Genomic DNA, 26353 nt, shown 5'->3' with positions numbered 1-26353 from the left:
CGAGGGGAGAGACGATTCCGCGCGGAGCTCGGCTGAGGGCAGAGGCCGCCCTCGGGCAGCGCTTCATTTATCACAGAGCTGCGGAATTGTTTGGGTTGTAAAGGACATGAAAGATCATCCAGTGCCACCCCCTGCCATGGCAGGGACACTTCCCACAGGTTGCTCCACGCCCCAGTGTCCAGCCTGGCCTTGGACACTGCCAGGGATCCAGGGGCTGCCGCAGCTGCTCTGGGCACCCTGTGCCAGGGCCTGCCCACCCTCACAGGGAAGGATTCCTTCCTAATCTAAATCTGCTCTCCATCAGTTTAAAATCATTGCCCCTTGTCTTGTCACTCCAGGCCCTTATAAAAAGTCCTTCTCGCTCCTCTTAAGGAGCCGCCTCCCATGTCATTTCAACCTTTTTCCCCCAAGCGCTGCAAAACATCCCCCGATTGTCTTTGAATCCAGGCTCTTCTATGGTTTCACTTATTATTTATTCACCACTCCGGAGGAACCCATGTGCTCTTGCTGCTGATTTAGTGCCGTGCTTTAAGTAGCTAAAATCTAAATCAACCTCGCTGAATGCAAGGAGGTTTCAAATAGCTTTTGGTGCATGTTATCCCATTATCCACACTAACCTTTAGTTAGTGCTCAGGACCCACAGAACTAAACATCCTTGTGATGTTTAATTTTTCACAAAAGCTCCATTTATGCCCACCCTGTAGATTTGTGCAGTTATAGATCCATGCATCACACCTTGGCTCTTCCAGAGCAGGTATTTACGTCTCTGCCAATAAATGATAATTCCCATGCCATCCCCTCAAAGGATACCTGGAGTGCATGGCAAGATTCAAGTTTTTATCAGTTATATTGTTGCAGTTTATTTGCTTTGAGTCTTGTCCTTCCGATTTTGGTGGCTTGACCATTATTTATAATTGATGCTCCTTTAGGGGATAAACAGCCTTCACAGAAAAGCTGGAGTTTCAGGAGAAAGCACTCCATGATCCAAGCCGGGCTTTAATAAGGACAAAGTATTATCTGTTTGAAATTTATGCACTCTAAGCTGTATTTCATTTGGCAAATTTGCATTTGCCCCATATGTATTCAAGCTAGGAGGCACACAATAACTTACACTGTTTTTCTTCACTATATAATCTGTCTGGCAGTAATTTTCCTTCATCATCCTGGTTACAGCACAGTTTTCAAGATTTTTTCACCCTGACAGGCAATTTGTGTGGAGAGCCTGTGGAAACACATATGGATTTATGGATTTTTTGATCTTGAGAAGGAACTCTACAAGTAGTTTGCATAATGTATAATCAACCTGAAAATATTCTGTATTCTGGACATTACTTGGAGTATTGTTTTGTAGCATTATAACATGTTCTTTCCTGTAGGAAAACCGTGTTCCTAGTAGCCAGATGAATACAGTTTTTAATATTCTATAATAATGCCTTACTGAAAGGCATCCCATTGTACATGGGATACTTATCTGGTATTTTCAGAGAAAGCAGAAGCAATACACTGTTCTACATAAATTATGTTACAATACTCAAGACTATTTTTAAAGTTTCCACTAGGAAAAATGAAGATTTAGATGTAAGATAATTTCCCGCAGAAAAATTGGCACTTCAGCTTCCAAAACTTAAATGATTCACAGTGACTTTGTGAGCTTTGGATCAAGTACTTCAGCTGGAAGGGTATCAAGAGCCTGTTTTGTTGAGGTTTGGCCCATTAGATTTACATGCATGGGAGGTGAAGTAATGCAGGATTTGATGCTGGCATTCTCTACATCATCATATTTATAATTAGATTATTTAACTTGCAGCCATTTTATGTGTCTCCTCCGGTTCTCAGTTGTATTTTTTGTTTCATTTACCTAGATCTGACTTTCATAAACATAATTCTCTATTTTTGCAATCAGCTTTCACAAATGTAGATCACACAAAGAAGTCAGTTCTTGCCTGATTTCTCCCAGAGTCACTTTTGTTGGAAGTAAACGTAAAGTTTATAAGGAAAATAACAACTGAAATTCAACTCAAATCCATCTGGTGGAGTTGTGCTATAAGTTATAAACCTTCTGTGTTTCTGTTGCCATTCTCTTCTTTTGTTCTCATACTGCTCCTGACAAAAATGAACCAGATTTATTAACTTTGTGGGGCTTGTCATCCATATTAAAATATTTTTTTACTGCTTTTGAGGCTCTGTATTTAAAGTCACTGTTAAGAAGAACTCCTGAGCACAGAGGTGACTGAGGGACCAAGGGACTGACCAAGAGTGGCATTTAGGGGCTTGTACTAACCCACGTTCCTACTTTGATTTGCAATCCCTTACATTTGTTTCAGGCTTTAGGTGAGGTTCCAGATCAATATTTCTGAGGTTGCAGGGCTATGAGTTACATTAATACTGGAAATGAAGAATGGTCAGAAAATATAATTTCATTTTTTCACGAGCTGCCTTTGATCACTTTCCACAAATTTTCGTGCAGTTCAAATTCCACTTTCATGGCCATTTACCAAATGCCTGTTTTAAAATCTCATAAACCAAGATCTGCAGGAAATGAAGTTTAAATTTGCTCTGGAACTGCTTGTTCTTATGACCAGGCAAGAAATAGAAGTAACATCATTTTACCTAGCTGATGGCTCACCATGGCCACTAATACACTTTCAATAAAAGCAGGGTATTTTTAGTCCTCAAGAGGAGATTGTGTTACTTATTAGTTGTAAATTATTTGCTCCATTTTGTCAATACAGCAAGAACCTTGTTTTCCCTCTTCCTCCCTCGTTTTTGGCTGCAGAGGCACACATGGAATAAAAGCTACTAATCAGATGTGAAGGTGTTTTACCTTTAGTCACATCAGATGCCATTTAAGATGGTCTGGAGTATTAAATCTATTTAAATTCAGGACAAAACCTGAAGGGCTTAAGCCCCTTTGCTTAATAGGAGAGGGCTGGTTAAGTCCATTGGGGAGCAAAACCCAAGCAAGGTTTGATTTACTGCCAAAACTTTCTTTCACACTCCCCAGAACAGCACAAGAAATTGTCACTTTCAGTAATTTTTTAACATTCTTCATAAAAAAAGATTTCCTTGCTCAGCCAGAGCTCCTGGTTTGATCACAAACCTTGGGCTCAGCCAAGCACAGGCGGAAATGAACCCAACACCTCCAAGCATCAGAGTTCCCCTGATTAAAAGAGATGTTGTTCACAGATGGCAGATCAGGCCATTAATTTGTGCCCTGAACTAAAAACACACAGTGCCTTCCTTGGCTCTGCTTGACCCAAAACTCAACCAAAAGTATCCAAAACTGGAGCCAAGTTTGAAGTTTTTTTGTGAGGCCAGGTGATTTTCAGGTTTCATTACCACGTTTCAGGCTCTGTGACCTGCAGCCTACACATCTGAAGGTAAAGCAGGCTGGTACCTACAAAGAAAAGCACTTTGCAGTAATAAATGGGAGGATTATCTCCAGTGCTTCCAGTGAATACAGCTGCTGGGGAGTGTTTTATTTGTTCACTTTATAAGGATAAAAAAAATGGACTTGTTTTAAGCCATTCAGGTTTAAGACAGGCTTTATCTCCCAGGTTGGAGGGAAAGATTAGTCCTTATTAGAGCCTAATCTTAATGATATCCATTTATAAATAGGGCTTCAAATTGTCTAAAATATTTAAACACGATGAAATGCAAAGACTTAAGAGAGCTGAAGTCTTCTGAGAGAAAAAAAAATGAAAACCTGAAGATTTATCTACAAAGATTAAAGCAGCTTTAATGGCAAAGCCCTAAGAAAATAAAAGAAAATACCGGGAGAAGGAAAATCGAAGCTCTTGCTAATGTCTGTACAAGGTAAATTAAGTTATAGATGTGGTAAAATGGCTTAAGAAATTATAAAAACGTAACCATTTAGCTGCTGTTTCATAGCCAAAGACGTCACAACAGTTTACCTTTGTCTAATCATTTGCTTTTCTGGATTTTTAGACAGTCTTTGCTTTTCGTACAAAAGAGTGTGAATGCATTGAGGCATTTTCAAGTTTTAAAAATAGAAATGGCATTTTTTCCCCCATACTGTAGCAAAGAGAACACAACTGTTGTTTTTGTGCAGGTACTGTAGTGAAGCAGCAGGGGAGTTCCTTGCTGATCACAGGATGAGGCAGGTTACAAGCACTGCCTTGCAGACATTCCACACTTTAGCACTGAAATTTCCACCTTTGCCCAGGATCATCCTTCCCTTTGGCTCAAAAGCTTCCCCATCATGAGTGAAAATGGTGTTTTATGCCCAACCCTGAGGGGAGCCTGGATATGAAAAGCGTTTTTGTGCAGGTTTTCAGTAGAGGTTGGGTGTGAAGAGCAGGAATCCAGATAAGTGCAGGGATATCCAGAGCTGAGAGGGCTTTGCTTTGCTGCCTTTTTCCAGGTGTTTCCATCAGGAGATGTCCCCATCAACCCAAAGATCACCATGGCAGCACCGAACTCAAACAGATGGATTTTTCCTGGGCCTGTAGGGAATGGGCAGCTGGGCTTTTATGGAAGGCTGGGCTGAATTTGCTTTGCTTCTCCTCGCCTGATCTATGATGACACATTTTTAAATGCCCAAGGTTATACAGATGTGAGCCTGAACTCACCTTGCATCCTTTCTTCTGCTGCTCAGACTCCCAGCACTGCTGGTTTTTCCTGATATCCTGAGTTTCTCAGTGCTGCTTTTCACACAGCCACTGGAAGGCCCTTGCTGCCTTTCCATGATTTGCTGTTAATACAGTTCTCAAACAGTTCTTGGCTGTTTTAGGGCAGCTTTTACCTAAACTCACCAGAGAACTCTGTTGTTTGATGTGGTTAATAACCTTTTCCTTCCATTTTCACAACTGCAGCACCTCAGTTTCTTCCCATTCTGGAATGAGAAAAACCAGGAATCAGGAATTTGCTTACAATAACATGCACAAACTTCCTAGAAAGATTGAAACTGAGAAATCCTCAACTGAACTTTATCTGTTGGCATTCACTTGGCATGGTTTGTGAGTGCACCTCACTTTTGCAATTTATCTCTGTAATAGGTTTGCAGAGCTTCCTCAAAGCCTTGCCAAGTTATTTCGGGTGTCATCATCAATATTTTCTTCAGAAATTGGATATGAGAAACAGTAAACGGGCAGTTTATATGTGAATAATGATTAGCTTGAGCAGCAATACCAAATCATTTCCCATAGCCCTGGTAGAAATAGTTCAACGATTCCACATCTATAAAAGAGGGTGAAACACAAAAAGGAATGCAGATCACAGCCCAGTTTTACAGCCAGAACACCAACATATCATCTTTTAAAGAACTTTCACTGGAATTGCTTACAAATAGGAGGAAATATTGCTTATTTAGCACATCTGTAGGGGAGAGAGAGATGCTTCCCCAGAGAAGAACTTTTTGATATAATCATTAAAATAATTCTGTCTAGCAAAAGTTTGCAGTTTTAGTACACTGTGTACAAAACAGGATAAGGATGGTTTGGTCTGCTTGTATTAAATTCCTTTTGTAGCTAAACCACTGCAGTGGCTCATTGAAACATGAGAAATCAAAGCTCAGATCCTGTTTTCTGGGCTGACAGGGATATTGCTATCATTTCTGATTTGCTGAACAACTGTGATCAACAGGCAAACCTTCCTGGGGGCATTGGGATGCAGGTGGGACAGAAAAGGGGTGGGAGCAAAATTGATTTGTGCATCCTCAAACAAAGCCTTTGCGGTGTTGAAAAAAGGAGCTCACATCATTCCTGGGTTTAAGTTGCTGGGGAACTTTCCATTATAAAACATCTTTGCATGTTCTTTGATAAAGAGGGGAGGGTGAGATGGGGTATTGGGGAAAAATTCCTCCCTGGGAGGGTGGGCAGGCCCTGGCACAGGGTGCCCAGAGCAGCTGTGGCTGCCCCTGGATCCCTGGAAGCATCCAAGGCCAGGATGGACAGAGCTTGGAGCAGCCTGGGATAGTGGAAGGTGTCCCTGCCCATGGCAGGGGCTGGAGTGAGATGATCTTTGAGGTCTCTTCCAACCCAAACCAGTCTGGGATTCTCTGAAATTCTTGAATTTCTTGCTGCAGGCCTTCAGAATTCAGAATGTCTGGAGAAATGACTTTTATTAGTTCTGTACAAGTTTGCAAGATAGAAACTTTGAAAAGCTTTCTCTCCTCCATGAATTTAATAACAGCAATGTTCATTTCCATGTTGGTACAGAGCTCCTTGAGTGGAACCTGGAGCTCTGGACAAGCCATTCAAAGGCAGTGACAATGGATGGGAGAGGAAAACATTTCAGGAAGCTCATCTGAAGCATAGACTGCAAATTCTTTCATTCTATGCAAGAATTCCTTTTTTGATTTTATTTTAAGAACTACAACTGTAAATATATCCACTTCTCACATACTCTGCTCCATATCCCTCCAAAAAAGGGGAAAACTTTATCCCTGGATCATCTCAACGGAAGAGATCTCCAACATTTTTGATGTCCCAGCATCAGAGCTGGGTTTCTGTGATTTTACAATATGATTTTGGATTTAAAGTTTCTCAGTTCTGCCTGAACTCTGCTGGAGATGCCAGAGCTCTTTCCCAGATGGAATTCCTGTTTTTTTGACAGGATGCCGTACTTGAATGCAATCATTGTAAACACCGGTACCACACAGGTGAGACCTCTTTCCACATCAAATCCCCAAAAAAATGTACTCCCTGTCTCACAACTACATAAGGACTGCTCAAATCACACCCTTGGCCGTGGCTCCACCAGAATTTTAGGGGAGCAATTAACATATGTTCAATATTTGGCTATGAACAAAAATGCCTTTATAGTGCAAATGTTGCAGTCTGGTTGTTGGATCATTACCAAGCAAAGGCAGAAGCATCCGTCAGGAATTTGCTGACAATCCTGCAAATAAAGAAGGAAAGGATTCACCTTGTGACTACAAAAAATCAACAAATAAACAAGCAAATACCAACCAGCTGCTGGATTAAGAACAAAAAACCAAGGGGAAAAAAATGCTTCCAATTTAGAAGAGCTTCACTGGAGTCCTTTTGTTGTCCCAAAAAGCAATAGGAATTAATCATCTCTGCTGGCATGCCAGAGGTAGGGACTAAAACAATGGTCCTGCAAGTAAATACAAGTGAAGATCTTGCTGTTAAAAATTCATGTAAAAATCATTCCAGCAGAGGAATAAGATCAGATATTTTCTTCCAATTCCAGCAAGCTGACAAAGGAAAGAATTAGATACCAAGTCACAGCATGCATGAATTAATCAATATGGATTTCAAATGCATCTCTGTGAGAGCTGCAATGAGAGGAGCAGACAATTATTGCATGGCCAAAAACAATCTGCTACAGAAACAGAATTCTTATTCTGACATTTAAGTTTCTCATCTTTTTTTAACCACTTAATGAATAAAAACTGTACTTAACTATTAATAATGAGATTTTAATTTCAGAAATTAGACCCTTTTAATTTTATATCTCTCACACCCAGTGATCTTTTTCAACATTCCCGAAAAAGCATGGAGCCTACATATTGAAAGGAAAATTTATTTAATGTTAATCATTACTGTGAACTTTGGGTTTTCATCAGTTACTAAATGGCCTTGGCATTAGAAAATACCACAGTGATAGGTAATGTCACAGAACATTAACAATTCCATTTTTCTTATCAATTAAGCTGACCTTACCTACACTTATTATTTATTTGAACAAGAGAAATCTAAACACATCATGGATATTACAGTCCAACTGCTACAGTGTTCTCTAAATGCTTGTCCTTACCCAAGGCTTTTCTCTTTCAGAGATGATAATTCATCTCTGAAAACCCTAATAAAAACAGAAATTGTGTAATCAGTGAAACCAGGAATTTCTTTTCTGTTCTTTTTACATATCCTACAAATGATCTACCATTTATTGCAACTCGTAATTTAAGAAATAGCTCCAGTCTTCACATCAGAAAACAGCAGATTTTTTCTTCATTAAAGGCATTTTGTCAATAATGGTAGTGTGGAAGGTGTGGGGAATCTCCTGTCTCCTCTCAGCACCCATTTTGCAAATGGAAGACATAAAATGACATAAAATAATGGACATTAAGTGACGGTGGAGATGCTCAAGGAAAGGGGTTCACAACTGAAAATGTGCTGGTTACAAATGAAAATTTGATACTGGCAAACTCCATCATAAAAATAAAGTGAAATCACCTCCAATTCCTTCCTTACATCCTTGATGGATGTAATAAATCATTGTTCAACTTTAAAAGTTGAAAAACAGATTAAGGACCAGAAAACTAAAGCAGAAATTAACTTAAAGGCAAAATTGACATTTCCAAGGTGTAACACAAAATTGGGGGCAACTTTTAGGGCCCAGCAGTCCTAGGTGTCCTGGAGCTGGAGGTTGTTCCAATTCTTTGTTTTTAATTAAATTAGGAGAACAACCATGGACATCCTCACAGTTTCTTTGTTAAGCCTTCTATTTTTACACTGGGACAAACGACAAAAGATAATGGAGAGAAGTAAAATTTTAAACATATTTATTACTTAAGACTTTTTCTCTTCTTCCTCCTGAACTTCATTAAGCCAGGCTCAGCTGAGCTATATTTCCTTTGCCCTACCACTTCCACAGCTGAAGTGTTTGGCCTAAGCTGAGCTCCTCCTCTTTTTGGGATTACTGCAACATCTGGTAATTCCAATGATGGGGAGAAAAATGGCTCCAATAGAGGCAAAAAGTTTTACCCAGTAATTGATTATGATGAAAGCAATAACTAACATTTGATAAATGTGGAGAACCCCCATTTATGTTGAAATACCAGTTCTTGTTCTCTGGGAAAAATGCAGCACCTCAGGAAATTCCCTGCCGAGAGTCACCTTTCAGGTTGCAGCATGGCCAGGTCCATCCTTAAAAGACATTTCCAAGACAGGGACTTTTTGCTTGGTGAGTTCCCAGTATCCCAATTCCCCAAGCTTTATAAAATATCGTTCTGCGTGACAACATTAAGAAATGTTTCCAAGGGCTGGGAATCTAAAGAAAATCCCTGATGTTTTCTGAGCAGCTCGGAGTCCCTGTCCCTTCCAGATCAGCTGTTCATGAGAACAGGCCACGGTGCTGCTGTATTCCAATCCCACTGGGCAGCGCCTTGAATCCGTCACGGATCATAATTCATTGCAAAGCAAACATTTAGGACATGGGGGAGAGTGGAGAATAACTGGCAAAAAAATTATTCTGAAAAAAACCCCAGAAACTGTAGAGGATTTACCATCTGTTTTGTTTTCCATCCAGGTACTTCTGGGCTCTGAACAAGCTTTTGTGCCTTGGAAATTCACCAGTTCTCTGAAAAAAAATCCCTTGTTGCTATGGAAATACCATCCCTTCACGATGAATCCTTCTTGAAGGTGGAGGACATTGGCAAGACTAAATGTAAACTTTTTTGGGGTTTTTTAATGATGTGTCAGACAAAAGCAGCTGGAGCAGGGAGAATTCCTCACCCCCCAAAAACCACTCCTGGTATCATCACCTGCATGTGAGGAACATAAAGCAGCTGCGTGATGGGGTCATTATCCATCCCCAAAACGCATCCAGAGTCCCCTGGAGCTCGTGGCACGGCTGCTGTGTGGAGAGCAGGGCTGTGCTGAGGGCTGGCTCTGTGCCCAGAGCTCTGTTTTAATGAAACACGAAGTTGAGAGGGATCAATAACGCTCTCTCCTCCCAAACAGCCCCTTAGAGCAAGCTTTGGGAAGGTGATGGGTAAGGAAATTAGATGTCTGTGAAAGCTGGCAACATTCCTGTCAGGTTCACACCATGGAGGCTGCCTTGTCACTCCATGGCAAACCTCAGCAGGGGGATACAAAAGGGAATGAAAGACAAGAGTGTGTGAAAAAAACATGAGAGAAAACCTCCCCTTTCCCCCTCCTCCCACTTGTTTCTTCTCTCTGCCTGCATGCCAACAACCCCCGAGTGAAATTCCCCCAGATGTGACCCTCAAGATGAGCAGCCAGCCAGAAAGACAGACATGATGGTCTTCATATCCTCTCCCCACTCAGAGCCCTCCTACAAACCTGATGGCTGCTGAGGCCACTATCGACCCTGCATGTGTAGAGTGGAAAACAAAACGAAGCCACCCCTTCAGCATTAAGACCTAATCCATCCTCCTGCAACTCAGACTTGTGCAGTGATTTATGACTGAGTTCATTCCCACCCCTACAATGCACTCACCATCACAAACAGGCTCAGGGAGTACTCAAAAAAATTAAAACACAGCTCAGCATAAGCATGGCAAATCTGTCTGTTAACCTGATGGGTTTCTTCAAAGGGTAATACCCAATGAAATTAATTTCAAAAGCAACACATGAAAAAAAAGCAGTCTAAAAATAGTGTAGCAGTGAGATCTTTTGGTTCTTTAATAAATTGATGTCGGGAGCTGACATGTTCACAGAATCCCAGAATGGTTTGGGTTGGAAGGGGCATTAAAGAGAATACAGTTCTAACCCCTGCCATGGCAGGGACACCTCCCACTGTCCCAGGCTGCTCCAAGCCCCATCCAGCCTGGCCTGGGACACTGCCAGGATTCAGGGGCAGCCACAGCTGCTCTGGGCACCGTGTGCCAGGGCCTGCCCACCCTCACAGCCAGGAATTTCTCCCCAATATCCCATCTAACCCTGCTCTCTATCAGTGGGAAGCCATTCCCTGTGTACTGGCACTCCAGGCCCTTGTAAATTGTCCTTTTCCATCTCTTCTGTCAGCTCCTTTCAGGTACTGAAAGGCTGCAATAAAGTCACCTCAAAGCTTTCTCCTCTCCAGGCTGAACAATCCCAATTCCCCCAGCCTTAGAGCAGAGCTGCTCCATCCCTCTGCTCATCCTGGTGCTGGACTCCCTTCCAGTGCTGGGACCCAGAGCCGGGGGGAAGCTCTGCAGGTGGGGTCTCATAGAGAGGCAGGATCAGTGTGGGCAGCATGTTGGAGACACAGGTGGGGTTTTTAAATCACCTGCATGTTTGGCTGTTTTTATTGAGAACATTCCTATTTTGAAATCTTCAACTATGTGATTCTAATTTTTTATTTGGGAAGCCTGAACCAGCTGCAGTTCCAGAGCACCCCCACCGATGTCCCCAGCATTACAGCGAAGCTGCTTTATACCTCTCAATCAGCAGTTCAGTTTGTTACAGCTTATTTTCCCTTCTCTTCAGCTGCCTGCTCGTCTTGCTCTATTCTTCTGAGACTCGTTTTTACAACCTTCGCAGGATGTGAATTCATTCAGCGTGGTGGCCTCCTGCAGGGAGTGCTCTGCTCACACCATCTTGTACCAACAGGCAGCCTGAGGAGAGCCCTCTGTGCCAGGGCCTGGCTGCAGGACACCTGGCAGCACTCACAGCAGCCCTGTGCTTCCTGCAACTTGTATGTTTAAATATTTCTAATGATGGGGGAAACAAATTGTTACAGCAACAAATCACCTGCCAGAGTGACCAGATTTGCATCACAAACCTTTGCACAATCAGTACTTGACAAAAGCCAGGTTGTCCCTCAGTAACTTAATTTTTTTTTGAGAGTTTAGGAAGGGCTGTGGTAGGAAAATGTGGTTCAAAGCAGCATTCAATGCGCTGAATACTTTTTATTCCAAGTGCAAATCTGTGACTGTACCTGTTAAGATTGTATTAGAATGATTAAACCAATTAAAACAGATTTATTGCCATTCTAAGATTCCCTTTTGAGATGGAAATAGTCCTGCTTTTAAAACATGAATTCATTGTTCTATAAAGGTTTCACACATTTTAAAAGTGTTATCAAAAACTGTAGGATTGCCTTCTGAAGAAATTTTTTAATCTTTCACTGCCTGTCTTAAGTGGCTGAAACAAGACAGTAGAGAACACATTTTAGGGAAGGCTGAGAAAAGAATGGAGCTACAGCCAGTTTCTGACATGGGACCAGAATCTGACACCAGAAATCTCTTGTGATAGGACAGATGTTTCATCCTCACAGGAATTTTAGTGAGGAGCTCATGGGTACAGTTTGTACACACCTGGGTTCAGATCCTCCCCTACCTGCTCATGCCTGGCCACAAAACACAGTCCATAGGGACCAGGTTCTTGGTTTGGGATGCTCAGGGGGGCTCCAGATTCCCTGTGCCAACTGGATTGAACTAATGTCTGCCATGCCTGACCACCCTTCCCAGGAAGAAATTCCTCCTGGTGTCCAACCTGATCCTCCCCTGGTACAGCTCGAGGCTGTTTCCTCTTGTTCCATCTCTGGTTGCCTGAGAGAAGAGCCAACCCCCTTTTTTAGAGTTATTTGCCATGTTGATTTGTGATTATTACCATGTGAAAAACACTTTAAAATAATAATCTGCTGCAATTTATGGCAGTAGCAGGAAACCCCTTGCACAGGACAAACGAGCAGGTCAGGAGATACTCACCATCATCTCAAAGCTGCTTTTAAGTGCTTGTCCTTTGTCCCCACTGCCCCATTTTGAGAACTGGAGCAGCACCGAGGAGGATGAAGAGCCCCAAGGAGATGCAGCCCCAACTGCCCAGCGCTGGCAGCACAGGGACAGAACCAGTGTCCCAGCACGGGGACAGAGCCAGTGTCCAGCACGGGGACAGAGCCAGTGTCCAGCAGGGACAGAGCCAGTGTCCAGCACAGGGACAGAGCCAGTGTCCCGCACGGGGACAGAGCCAGTGTCCAGGATGGGGACAGAGCCATTGTCCAGCAGGGACAGAGCCAATGTCCAGCGAAAGCAGAGCTCTGCTATCACACACTTGGCATTATCACACTGTTTATTGCACTTTTTCCCTGCCAGATGATTGAAACCAATTAAATTATTGGAACCAGGGAAATGATTTATCTTCAAAGTACTGCTCTTGCCTGAGAAAATTAGATAAAACTACTGACTTTTCTGAAGTTTTATTGCTCCATGTCTTTACTCATGGAAGGAAGTTGCCCACATCTTTTGGGAGAGTTATCTCTGACCTGGAGCAGGATTGGGTGTAAATCAGCCTTCTAATGAAAACTTCTGTATCTGAATGGGTGCCAGATCTAATCTCACAAAAATCCATGCCAAGGAAAGTTAAAATTCATATTTAGGGCTTTTTTATCAGTATCATTTGGCTTAAGGAACACATTCCTTTAAATGCCCCACTCATGGACACAGTGAATAAGAGAGTTTCTTTCTCCTGAGAAACAAGCTCAGTGATTGTCTCATTTCCCTGATCTGAGCAGCAAATGTTATATCCACAAAGACTGTATCACTCTTACACACAAAACCAAGCCCATACATTATTTTAAGTATTGAGAAACATTTTGCAGCAAGTAGAGAGTGGCTCTCATGGCAAACATGAACCTGGACTCAAAATTGTGTAGTGCCCCCCTTCAGAATTTCTAAGTCAAGAAGACCAAAAGTCCTGGCAAAAATTTAAAGAATAAGAAATTTTTTTTTTTTTGCTGACCCTTGGAAAGCCAAGTCAAACTTTCCTTTAGAAATGCTTTCAGATATTGAGTTAGAATTCCACTTCAAAGGATCACCAACACCCACAGCTCCTTTTCCTCCAGTCAAAGAACTGCCACAACTTATTTATTTCCTTTCATGGGGATCTTATTTATTGCTGGGCAAGTGGGATACAAAGAAATAGGATCTCTCTAATGCCTTAACCCAGAGTATGAATGTCAATCACATCGGGGGGATTTTAAAAGCATCTCAGCAGCTCTTGGGAGAATCCTGCCCCAAACCCATCCTGCTGTTTATCACCTGCCCTGTCCTAAAGGCATTCTCTGAAAGGGAATAAAACCAATGGGACTCTTCCCATTTGCTTTAATGGGCTTTGGATCAGTGCCTGAGCATGTTAAGTTTCAGAGAAAAATATATTTTTAATTCAATCAAGTTTTCCAAAGTTTCTGTTGAGATCAATCAGGAACTCACTGGTCTTGTGGGAAAAAGCCGAGGCCCACACACAACTCTGCTCTTCTCCTAAAGCTTAAGCAAAAGTAACCCAGATTTAGGCACTGGGAATACTGAACATCACTTAAAATATTTAACTTTCCTCTGTTAATGGCTGTCTCTGGCTGCTGTTGCAACACTGTCCCATGTGAATCCCCATCACTAACACATTAACTGTTCCCAAAAGCCTTGGAAAGGATTAACATGCACAACTACCCAGGAAACAGCATCACACCTCCCCACTGGTTGGCGTTAAAGCAGGTTTGCCTTGAAAAATAATGACTAAAACAAGGACACAGATAAGCCTAACATGAAAAACAATTTGATTAATGCACCAAGGGCCACAACAGGCGAGCAGCGTTCACTGGGCTGTCAGGGCTGCCTTTGGAAGAAATTAATGGAGGGAATAAGGTTTCAGTTTAATGGGATTACAAGACCTTAAGAAATGTTCATTTCTGTCTCAATTTACCTGACATTTTTGTTTACTTTGCAACCTCTTCTGTAACAGAGTTCAGAGCACTGCGTTTGTAACTAATATATTACGTAGGGTTCGTGATAATCTTGTCCTGCATGGCTCCCACAAGGAATTGCTCTGTCCTGTGCCCTTTTCCTTCCTTCCCAGAGAAAAAGAAGTCAGAAGCAGCCTGGGAGATCCCCCTTAGTCAGCACAGGGCGGTGGCTCAGCCCATCCTTTACCCTGCAAATGCAAACCCATTCCTCACTCCATCACCGGCTGAGCAGGGGAACGTGAACAAAACAGCTTTAGGCTAAAAGCAATCTAATCTAAACCTGAGAAATATTGTGACATTAAAAGCACTGGAAATATACGATAGGACATCTGGAAAGCTTTTAATCGGGATGAGGTGGAGATAAGGCTGTTGTCACTGGCGGGAGGCACGACAAGCACGGTGTGACTCAGTGATGGATGACCTGGCCTGCGTGTGCCGGCTCTGTACAAAAACATTATTTGTGGCCTTTTTACAAGCATTCATTGTCACTCTGCCTATTTTAAATCCAAGCTTGCTCAAGCTTTAAAGGAAGAGAATGGCATAAATAATGGGTTAGAAACTTCTGAAGTTGAGCAAAGAAGCTTTTCTGTGCATAAAGGTGGCACTGGTTTAAAGTCCAATACATCGCCATCTCCTCGGACTAGAAGTTGTGGGAGGGTGGGAATTTTCTTTCTTCAGGAGTATAAAGGTTTAATTTCGAGCCCTGAGGACAGAAATAATCAGGCCTAAGTCCCAGGGCCAAGCAAAGCTGTGTCCTGTTTGCACCTCAGCCCTGCCCAGCTGATCTGGGGCAGGTGTACAGCAATGGCTTTCCATTCCTGTGAGGCACGAAAGGCCATCGCTACAGCAGATCAATTTTTAAAAATTGGCCTCTGCCTGAAACTCCTCAGGTTTGAAATTAAGTTTAACTGATATGGAGAAGAAAATGTTCCGTGAGAGCATCAGGCAGCCAAAAGGGAAGGTCCCTGTGCTCCTGCAGCAGTGGCAGATACATCTTTCTGTCACCTCCAGAACAACCATCGCTGCCTCCTCACCCTCTGTGACCCCACAGAGCTCAGTCAAACCCCCTGTGCTCCCACCCTGCAGCTCAAGCCCTGCTGCTGATCTCTGCCACCCCAGGTACACACCTGGGGGGTGAGAACTGCTTGCTTCATTTCCCTGTGCCATTGGATCATTTTAATTATCTGACTCAGAGTTAGAGTTTCTCAGAGCAAGGATAATTTTTCACCACTTAGAAAGCGTCAAGCATCTACTCTGCGTGTAATTGAGGTCCTAAAGTCATTAAGGCAATAACACAGGAGAGCTGTAAAAAATTATCAGAGAAAACACAGACAGAGGAGATAAGATACAGCTCTGGGAAAAGGAACAAGAGTACTTTAAAGTTCTATTCTTTAAGTCTTTGGCTTAATTAATTAACTCTCCTCAGCTTGCTTTGCTTCATATAAACCACTGACTCCCCGTGGCTGGAAGTGTCCAAGGCCAGGTTGGACAGGGCTTGAAGCAACCTGGGATAGTGGAAGGTGGTTTGGAATGAGATGAACTTGAGCATCCCTTCCAATCCAAGTCATTCCATGATCCCATGGCTCTTATATCCATGGCACTGATGCTAAAATGGCTCTGAATTACTGAACACATATTTGACATTACCCATTATCACGTTACTCTGCAAATATGTTCTCGCAGGAGGAGATTTTATTTGCTTTGAAGTTTACATGATACTGGCAAAAAAACAGGCTTTGACCTTGTAAACAACTCTGCACTTAGGATTTATTTTTTCAAAAGCATATGTAAACCTGAATAGTCCTCCTGAATTCAGCGTGACTCAAATCTCTGCAGGATTTGGTCTGGCAAATTACACATGCAAATTATTCTACAAGAGGATATTTTGCAGATTGACTTAAACTTGAGGATGAGCCAATATAGTAACATTATTGCAGTAAGATATGTAAATTGCTTTGAATACAGCCCATTTTCTAGTGACAAAATATTTTCCAGGAGAAATGAGATGACAAACACTCAAGCAGATACTGCAGAGAGCAACATCTCCTGAGCAAAAGCTGCCTCTGAGCTTGGAAAACAGCTCATTGTTTTCTTCCTATAATCTGACCTTGCTCCTTAATGAATAGCAAAGTTCCTGGCAGAGCAAGAATTAGAGCTGGAGTTTTTAGAGAAAGTACCTCTTAAAACATTTCTGTCAGTTTAGGCAAGCACTGAATCCTCGATTACTTTCCCCAAATTTATCCAGAACAGGTATTAAACTGGAAAATGGAGGAAATTAGGTTGTCTACAGAGATTTCTTGCCCTTCCGATTCAAAGAGGAAATTAGAGTAAAACAGTGCCAGAATAGTGGGGGGTTTTTCATATCCAGAGAAACATAAAATATTTTTTTCCTTTTTTTTTTTTTTAGTTGAACAGGAAAAGATCCATGATTGCCGTGATTAATGTTTTGACACCACCTAATCCAATCAAGCATCCAGCTCAGCTGATAATTCCATTTGCATGTGGCTTCCCCTATACACAGGGATGGGTTGGTACAAGTGGGAGATCAAGTTGGGGGTCAGCACTTCCTTTCTCTGAATTAATCACTATCAAACCTTGGGGACAGCACAATCCTGGGAAGAAAATCCCTGCAAACACCAGGTTCTTCTCTGGGCTTACACTTGCCTTTCCTTTTTAGGGTTAGAACAGGAAACTCAGAGAAAACCTTAAATCTGGAAGTGAGGAAGTGACAAGTAACTTCACTGCACTCAAACTATTTGGTTTAAATCAGATGAGGATTTCATCGCTCTCAGTTTTAAAACATTCCAAGAACATCCAAATGCCTGGAAACTTCAGCTGGATTTCAATCAGGGAAATTACTCAAATCAGAAGAAAATAGGTTAAAAAGTGACCTCCCTGGTTTTAGTTCCTTTGATGAAAAACCCAGGACAAGCTGGAGAGAGGGGATCCTACTTCAGAGCCAAGGGTTATGTAAGGACGAGATCCCAACTAATGGCTGAAAATGTTGTTCCTAAGAAAAGAGGGAGCACATTGGAAAAAAGTAATGGCACACAGCAAAGACAATTTCCCTGGGTCTGCACTCTGTGTACACACCTTCCTTTGCAAGAGGTGGTTTATTGTTCTGCCAGCTTTGCTTGCTGCTTATTTCTTTCTATTTGGCCTCCACACTTGCTCACAGAGTTGCTTCGCTTTTTTTTGTTCAGGATCATGAATTTCTTTTGGGAACAGGCTCTTCTCATCAAATATTGCTTTCAAGGCTACAAAACAGGAGTGAATTCTACATCAAAACCAGGGCAACATTTGGCGAGGTGCACTGTGAAAATCAGGCTGCAGGAAGAATTTAAAAAAATGAGAGAGGCAGAGCTCAGGCACTGCCCTACTCCGAGGAGAACGTTGGATTTTCTGCTTCCACTTCTGCTGACAGGTTTAGATTTTTAGGGATTTTTCTCCCAGTTAGGGAACTGAGACTTGTTCAGCCCTAAGGACCACGGTACGTCCATCTCTGCCTTGCACCCTTTGAATTCATTGGTCAGGTCTATCAAATCTGATGGAATGGAAGCATGGAATTGTTAAGGTTGGAGAGGAGATTTAAAGTCATCATGGTCAGTGTAGAACCACCCCCATGTTCACCATTAAACATGGAAGGGTGAGGATCTCAGGGAGCAGAATTCCTGCAGAACAGGGATGCAGATAGACTGGATGGATGAGAAACAGCCCTTTCTTTGGGGATGCCCCCGTTCCTGGGCAACCTTCAGCCAGAGCCAGCACCTTTTTGGGCACCAAAATCCAACCAGTCCATCTCAAGGGAGAAATCCTTGGAAATGTGCCTTCACCAGTCCTTTTGTAACTGCTGACTTGATTTTATTTCTTCCCCACTTAAACCTTTGAACTAAAAATCAGCTGCAGATCCCGAAACATCCAAAGGGAGAGGCCTCCCACCCTGCATGTGCTGCCCCTTCCAAAACCTTCCCTGTATCAAGCAGAACTTTGCTTTTGACTTTTTCACAGGGGCAACTTAATCCCCTACTCACCTTGGGGAGACTGGACTGGCATTTTTCCCCCTTCCTCCTCCAAGTCTCCATTCCTTTAATTTATTAGAACTCCTATGCTGCCATTAAGGATTAAAAAAAATAATGAAATCATCCTCTACTGAAACAAGAGCTCTAAAACTGTTCCCTGAAGGCTGCATGACTGAGCAGGTTTAGCCTGCAGCCATTTATTTACACAGATGCAGCAGGATGATCTCCAAGGATTCCTCCAGTCCTGGACAAGATTCCTTCGCCTCATATGCATCAATTCCTCCTGCTAAAGTCAGACTAATTCATGAATAAGAATTAAATGATACTCGCTGAGCTGTTACTATGACACCTGACAGTATCTCGGGAGCAGCGTGGGTGGGAGGGCTGTGCTGCTTTCCTTGGGGAAGGAGCCTGAGGAATTGCCTCGCTCGGAATTCACACACTGGGATATTGCTAACGAGGTGATGAGTGCAGAACGGGCAGGAGCTGCACAGATCTAAAATTGCTGCAACCACTTCAGCTGAGAGTGCACTTGCATTTAACAAGCCAGGAAAGCAGTAGGCAAAGGCTGGATTTGATGCACAAGTGATTGTTATCACTGTAGAGACCATTAAGTAAAATAAAATCAAAAATACACAACGCTCCTGGAGCCCTGCTCATTACTGGCCAGGCAGGAAACGATGCCCTGAGTGCCGAGGGGAAAAATAGGCAGCAAAACATTCCAGACAACTTTTTGTCCACGCTCTGGAATCTCACCTTCCAGCTGTAATTACAGGCATTTAGCTCTTGGGAAAGCTACAGGACTTTATCTATTGATTTCTGGAAGTTAAGGACGCAACTTGCAATGATTTAAAGGATTAGAATTTTAAAGGTGTAAACTGTGTTTCTGGCTTCAGTTAATTAAAAGGTACATTAAACTCCAAATAAAAAAAAAAAAAAAATAAAAAAACAAAAAAAAAAAAAAAAAAAAAAAAAAAAAAAAGCGGCTAATTAATACATCACCAGGGCTTAATACTTAATTTCAGATACCAGAAAGCCATTTAAACACACCCTTAAATGAGAAAACTTTTGACTGGGAATTGTTAAAGTTAACAGTGAAAAAGAATCCGATACAGATTTACTGCTACCCTGATCCTAAAGGCAGCAGAGTGGCTTTAATGAGTGATGGTTCAGAGCCTCAAACAGCAAATCAGCTCCCAGTGCCCACATCTGCAGCACAGCCAGAGCAGGAAAAACCTCAATAATCAGCGTGCTGGAGGCAGGACTGGGGCCACAAGACATTCAAATAAAAACTGGCCTGATGTGCCAGGGATTTGTGTGAACAATCCAGCTGGCCCCTCTCTGTGGTGGTCACTGAGAAGCCAAGGCCATTGAGAACTGAAATACAGATTTGCCAACAGCTGGGCTGATTCACTTTGGTAACGGGGATATTCACACACACCCATCTCACTCCACTCGAGTTTGGCTTTTAAAATTGCACTGCCCACGTGGTTTTAATGGCTTTATTCCTCATTTATCTCTCATTTTGAGCAACTCATGGTAATGTGGAAGTGCCAGACCAATATTTCTTTTGCTTGATGAGGGTGAGGTTTGGACAGTTAAAACTAAGTTAGTGGGGAAGCTCTGAAATGCTGGAATTGTCTGTATAAAAATCACAGTATTTACACCTGGCCTTTCACAGAAAAGCAGAGAGAGAGCTGCTGCTAATGAAATCCTTACAGAGAAATAACATCCCTTGGCCAGATAGAAACAGGCACCTGATTAAAAAATTCACAGCTCATGTGATGATTAAATCAGCTTCAAAGTATTTAATTTAAAGGTTGCACACTCGGCCTTGCTGAGTCAGCTGCCAAGCGTCCAACACAATCAGGTTCTTTCGCCTCATTTCTTTGTGGGAGCTGAGCTATCAACCTTGGAAATCCATCTCAGCCAAAGTAAATGAGTCTCACAGAAAAGCTCCAAATTCTCACCTCCAAATTCCTGATCCTGGGATCTACAGCCCGTGATCACCTCAGTCCTCCATCCTGCAGGGCTGGATGTGCCCATTATCCTTCATCCTTCCCACCATGGGCAGGCTGGGAGCTGTCAGGTTTGGAGAGGAGCTTTTCTAAGGACTAGGAAGTGCCAAGCAAATTCCAAAGCCATCGGAAAGCCTCCTGGAGCATGCAAGGACACTGATGAATGCACCAGTCAGCTGCTTTAATGCATCCAATTAAGCAGCTGCACAGACCCTGGCAAGTGTTTTCCAAATGGACCAAGGGAAGTCTCTCATCTCATTAAACAGAAATCACCTGGTGAAATCCCCAAATACAACTTTCCTCTCATACTCCCACATATTTCACAAATTAAAATCCTTTTCCTTCAGCCAAACCCATTCAGGAGTCGTCATTCCAGATTCACGTTTTCCATTAACCTGTAAAGTCTGCTCCAGTGCCTGATGAAAGAAGTTCTGATGTTTCCATCAGATTCAGGGGGTTCTGGAGCATGCCTTTACAAAGTGACCAAGTGTTGAGGTAGGATTAAGTCTTACCACTTCCTTGAAGCCTCAAATCAGCTGCTAAGCAATAAATCTTGGAGTTCTCTATTACCTTCATCTCATTTTAGCACAGATGGTAAAAGCTAGTGACCTTTATATTTTTTTGTCTTTCTGTGCTGCGAGCTGGAGTAATGAGAATATAATGAAGGTCTCTTTATTTTCCAGCAGCCTGGGAGGACACAGATTTTCCCAGCACTGCTCCACTGTCTTTTCCTGAAAGTGTTTCCTGGGGGGAGGAACAAAGACTCGTTCGTGCCATCAGTCTCCTTGAGGGCTCCAATACTCAGTGACCTAAACATACCTTTCAAATCCAGGTTTACTGGAAAACCAAATGGAATTTTGCTTTTGCAAGTTAACCTTTCTCATCTCATCTTTATAATATTGCTCTACCAGGCAGATAATGTAGTTACAGGCAAATAGTGTTCAGAACCTCTAAATAGAGTAAAAAGATGGTTTGTTTGGCTTTTTTTTTCCTTCTTACTACCTTTTAGGGGAAATAAAATGTTCCATTTCTTTCCTAAAACCAGCTTCCACCTCAGTTAAAGAGCCCAAACTGCTTGCTCTGGTGGGATTCTTCCCAGTTGAGATGAACATGGGTAGTGCAGTAAGTGCTGGGAAACTGGGCCAGCCTCTTGAAGCTAATGAATAGTGTTAATTACTACTTGGTTTTGTGCAAACAATTCCCTCCTGAGAAAAACACATCATTTGTTGCTGAGATATTTCCATGTCCCTTGAAACAATGACACCAAGGCTCAGCTAGGATTCGGTCTGAGACCCTACCAGAGGCAAAGAGGCTGTGAAATCAGTTGTCTAATTGTCAGCTGAAATAAATCTGTTCTTCCTGTGGGTCACATCCCTCATGGACTCCCCAAAGGCAGGAAAAGGAAGGCAGTGCCTCCCTCCAGGTCAGGCTGAGGAGGATCCATGGGGATGGATCCAGTAGTTACCTCTGTGGGCCTGCCCTTGTCTGCACTTGGATGTTTCTCTTGCTGTCACCTTCAGTGTTTTCCTGAAACTGTGAGATCCATCTGTATTTGCAGAGCATTTGGGGGGAGACTTTTCATATATGCACAGTTTATGTATTTATTTAAAATATTGATATAGTTCTGTACAGATAGAAATATGGCTTGGAGCAGACCTTGAGGAAAGATTGTAGGATGAAAGGTTTATTGCCTGCCAGCCAAGGAGGAGAGTCATGGGATGGTTTGGGTTGGACAGGACTTTAAAACCCATCCCATTCCACCTCCTGCCATGGGCAGGGACACCTCCCACTATCCCAGGTTGCTCCAAGCCCCATCCAACCTGGCCTTGGACACTTCCAGGGACGGAGCATACACAATTCCTCTGGGCAAAAAGCTGCTTCCCACATCAGAGCCAGCCTCTGTTTCCACAGGGGGATGAAGGGATTTAAGGTCCCACCAAGAGCCCTTTAAATCCAAAAGAAAGTTTCTTCACTCCTTTGGAGGGCTGCAGATCAGGTAAGGAGCTATCTGCAAATCAGATGTGACACAGCCTACTCATACAAATACAAGCTGTTTAGCAAGTTAGCCAGAAATCCAACTTACATAATAAGGCTTCTAATCATCTTCCTTTTTTCAATGAAATTTTAATTATGTAAAAATTAGGAACTGGTCTAGAGGTTCCTGCATTACCATAAATGGCTCCCAAAAAAAGCACATACTCTAAGAAATACCTCACATTGCTGCAGAGCTGGAAACTAGGACGAGTTGATGGGATCCCAAAGCAATTTTTATTAAAAGCACTATTTCTGAGGAATCTGGCTCCAACAAAAGAGAGAGTCCCTCGTGAGGCCACTTTCCAGTAAAATATTTACAAGAACACCCAAAAGCCAGTTTCTTCTTCGTGTGCTTGTAAAAATGTACCAAAAGTGGAACAAGTTCATCTATTTCTCTTCTAGGCACTTTTAAAACTCTGAGAAGAAACTCTCTGCCATGGCCCCAACTGGGCTGGGAGGTGAGAGAAGGGGATTGCACCTCTGCTCCTGGCTGGCATGGCCGGGAACAGGCAAAGAATGGCAATTCCTTGGAAAAATGCACCTGTTTGGCCATTTCCTGTTTTCATATCAGAATAATAAACCCAACAGCACTGGGCCCAATTCAGGTGTGATTTCTGACAGCTTTAGAGACTGAAATCAAGGGAGAACACTTTGGAATTGGATTCTAGATTGAAGGTGTATGAAAATGCTTTTCCCTCCATGTTCTTTTTACTGCTGCTCAGTCTTCAAATATCTCATACAGAATTAACCCCACATAGCAAAATCACCTTCAATTTTAATTCATTTTCATGATTCAGATGATGGAGCAGGAAAATTCCATTTCCTCTTTGCCCATCACCTGATGGTTCAGTTCCTAACTGGGGGATGGGGAAAGCAAACTTGAGGAAGCAAGACTTCACTTAAAATCCAATTTCTGTCAGGTTAACAGACAAATGGTTCAAATTGGAAGCAACTTAAATGTTTTCTTTTAACATCAAATCTTGTCTTCCATCATCCTCAAAAATTTTGGTCTGAAACATCCTATTTTTTTGGCTTTTTATCTAATTTTGATGTGTCAAAGCATACCCCTGCATAACGCCCCTTGTATAAGTTACAAGCAAAATAACTGTTTATCTCCAAAATTAGGAGATTCCTCTTCAAAAAAAAAAAAAAAAAGGTGCTTTTCTTCTTGTCTTCATCCTCATCAGCCTCTGTTCTTGTACTTGTTTTTTTCCAACATCCTTCCTGTGAAAGACAAGCAAGGCTTGCTTGAAAAAGAAAATTTGCTGATTTTCTTCCAAAAAAAGCATGAAGGAAATGTTTGCTTGAAGCTTGAATAATTTCTTGTAGTCTTCAAATAAAATCAGCAGACTCTCCTACAGATTAATACATCAGTTGTCATCCTTTTCCTGGAAGAAAAAAAGAGAGGGAGAGAGCACATCTCTCCCCTGAGACATCTGCAGAGCCATAGTGTTTATTTCCACCAGAGAGGTTCTAAAGTGTTGTTTTCAGAAGCCAGGATGACTCCCAGACCACAGCTGCTTTTTATTTATATTTCATCTTTCTACCCAAGTACTGCTCAAGAGGGAAAAGTTGTTCCTAAGATATTCCAGCCTTCCACAAGTCTTGTACAGAGAGTGGGGCTGGGACCTTCTCACTGGGACCCAGCACTGAAAAAAGAACATTTCCAGGAAAGAAAATACCCAGGAGCAGAGTTTGGAAGCTTCCTCAGGCTCATCACTTGCTGTTTGTTATCCTGGGCCTGGAGGATTGATAACGAAAAGACTCCTCCTCCTAATCTTATTTGGGTGGCAGTGGGAAATGGTTTTTGTTGAGCTGCCTGCTGGGCACTTGTTGGAGTCAAAGGGATCCCTGGACCTCACTCAACAGCTCAGACCTGGAGTTTGAAGCTTTGCTCCATTTTTCCCTTTGCTAAATCCAAACCAAAGAAACAACACCAAAAATTACAGCCAAAAGTAAAACCTGATTGATTTGCCCTTGTCCTGTAAGGAACAAAAATAGGTGGGCTGATTGCCTTGCACTCTACCTGTATTTTCCATACTTTCACTTGCCTGATCTGTCAGGAGTTCCTGACTCCCTTGGTCAGTGACCATCATGGACCCAGCTCCAGCCTGAGCATCCCACCCTGCCCTCAGCCCCCTCCCAGGATTACACAGCTTCCATGGGAACACAGTTTGCTCCAGATTTCTCCTCAAACACCAAATGGGCTGAGCAATCCTGCACTGAAACAGCCTCTGCTGTGCACAACCTCATTGTTCCAGTCGCTCCTTAAACACTGACTGGGACAAACCTGCAAATCAATTCCCTCCACAGGAAATAAATCCTGCAAGGGGCTGCTGGAAGAATTCATTTACCTGCACAGTGCAAAAAGAAAAAGAGTTACAGCAGAAAAAAAAAAATCTTCTTTCAGAACTGTACCTATATTTCCTATTCATGAATACAGTGCTCCAAAGTAAATCTCACTTTGTAAACAGTTTTCTTTATGGGACTGAAAGTACCTGGTGAAACTGAATGTAGATGGAGAAGGGGGAAAACTATAAATCAACAGCCCAGTGGACAGATTTCTTTGAGCACAGTAAATAAATCTGCATGTTTTCAAATTGTTTTACAGACATATGGTGCAGGTTCAAAGAATGGCCAGGGAAAACAACAGAGAATATATTTTACTTCCTCCAGACAGAAATCGGCTGAAGATCCCACACAAATCCAAACTGTGCTGTCACATATATCCTCTGCAACCTCAGTGATTTTGGACAATTCCACGGGCTGGAGGCTGCACACATTAGGATTCTATGTTTGTTGCCAGGCTGGATTTAAACTATTTAAATTCCCTGTCAGGATCAGTTATGGTCAAATCATTTCCCATAAAAAGAGAAATGGGTCCGTAACGAGACTTAATGCTTTGTTGTTTGAAAAACTATTCCAACACACTATTAAAAACTCCAAGGACTCTAATTGAACTGTTTTTTTAAGAGGAGACAATTAAAGTTTGCTGTATAATTAATAATAAATCAGGGCCATTAATAACCCCTAAATGATCCCTAAATTTCATTTTATTCATTATAGACAAATAGAGCTGACTCATTGTACAGGAAATACTTTAAAACACCTGTCAGTGAAATATTCCTTTCACCATCTAGAAAGAAAAGCCTCCTAACAGCTCCCTGAAATTGGTGTCACTCATTAAAATCATCTTCAGACATTGTGTGCCTTCCACAAGTCCTCTGAGCACAAGCACGGGGCTGTTTAGTCACCACTTATCTCCAAGAGATATTCGAAGCTTTTATCAAGGAGCTTGTGTTTGTAAATAGGCAGCACAAAAAGCCGCAGCTCATTTCCCCACTTTTGTACCGAGCTGCCTCATGAATCCCAATCCCTTTTGAGGAGAATTTGCACATTCACACGCTTTTGTTTTAACGAGCTCATCCTGCCGTCCTTCAGGCTGCTGAAGAGAGGCTGGTCCCGGAGATCAATCCCGGAGTTCAGCAGAACCCTTCACTGAGAGATGATCAAACCCCACAAATAAGGCGACAGATGGTGGCCAGGGGAGGCATCCAGGCCCTTCTCTAGCAAGCACAACCCAGCCCTGTCTCGTTTGCACATCCCAGCCACGACACCCAGGAGTCGTCCCCACACGAGCAGCAAAGTGTTTGTTGTCTGATTACAGCCCCAGCTCCCGTAAACCGGCCTTGCTCCTTTGGCATCCCCAGAGATGGAGAAATCAAGGAGTGTTTGGACAACACACTCAGGCACACAATGGGATGCTTGGGGTTGCACAGCCAGGAGTTGGGCTTTGATGATCCCTGTACGTTCATTCCAGCTCAGGATGTGCACAGAACCATGAATGGGTTTGGGTTGGGAATTTAAAGCCCATCCCGTTCCACCACTGCC

General features: G+C 42.6%; 2 long non-coding RNA genes across 9 annotated transcripts in view; one reads left to right on the top strand and one right to left on the bottom strand.

Moving 5' to 3' along the window:
• LOC108446762 overlaps positions 1-11644 on the top strand; it is a 12196-nt gene extending 552 nt beyond the window's left edge. The window contains exons 2-3 of the long non-coding RNA XR_001862062.1: positions 9238-9375; positions 11142-11644. This is a non-coding gene — a long non-coding RNA (uncharacterized LOC108446762). The remainder of the gene's footprint in view (positions 1-9237; positions 9376-11141) is intronic.
• Positions 1-26353, bottom strand: part of LOC108446761 — a 46948-nt gene that overhangs the window by 611 nt on the left and 19984 nt on the right. For 5 of the 8 annotated variants that reach the window (XR_001862054.1, XR_001862060.1, XR_001862055.1 and 2 more), the window contains 2 exons: positions 6820-6861; positions 4776-4855 (listed from right to left, as the gene is read on the bottom strand). This is a non-coding gene — a long non-coding RNA (uncharacterized LOC108446761). Of the gene's footprint in view, positions 1-1111; positions 1223-4775; positions 4856-6819; positions 6862-22209; positions 23851-26353 lie in introns of those variants that run through there. The other 3 variants (XR_001862056.1, XR_001862059.1, XR_001862061.1) reach the window with 3 other exon arrangements.

This window comes from Corvus brachyrhynchos, unplaced genomic scaffold (genome assembly GCF_000691975.1).
Source record: "Corvus brachyrhynchos isolate BGI_N302 unplaced genomic scaffold, ASM69197v1 scaffold544, whole genome shotgun sequence".
Lineage (NCBI taxonomy): Eukaryota > Metazoa > Chordata > Aves > Passeriformes > Corvidae > Corvus > Corvus brachyrhynchos.
This window is presented reverse-complemented; position numbering and strand designations above follow the sequence as displayed.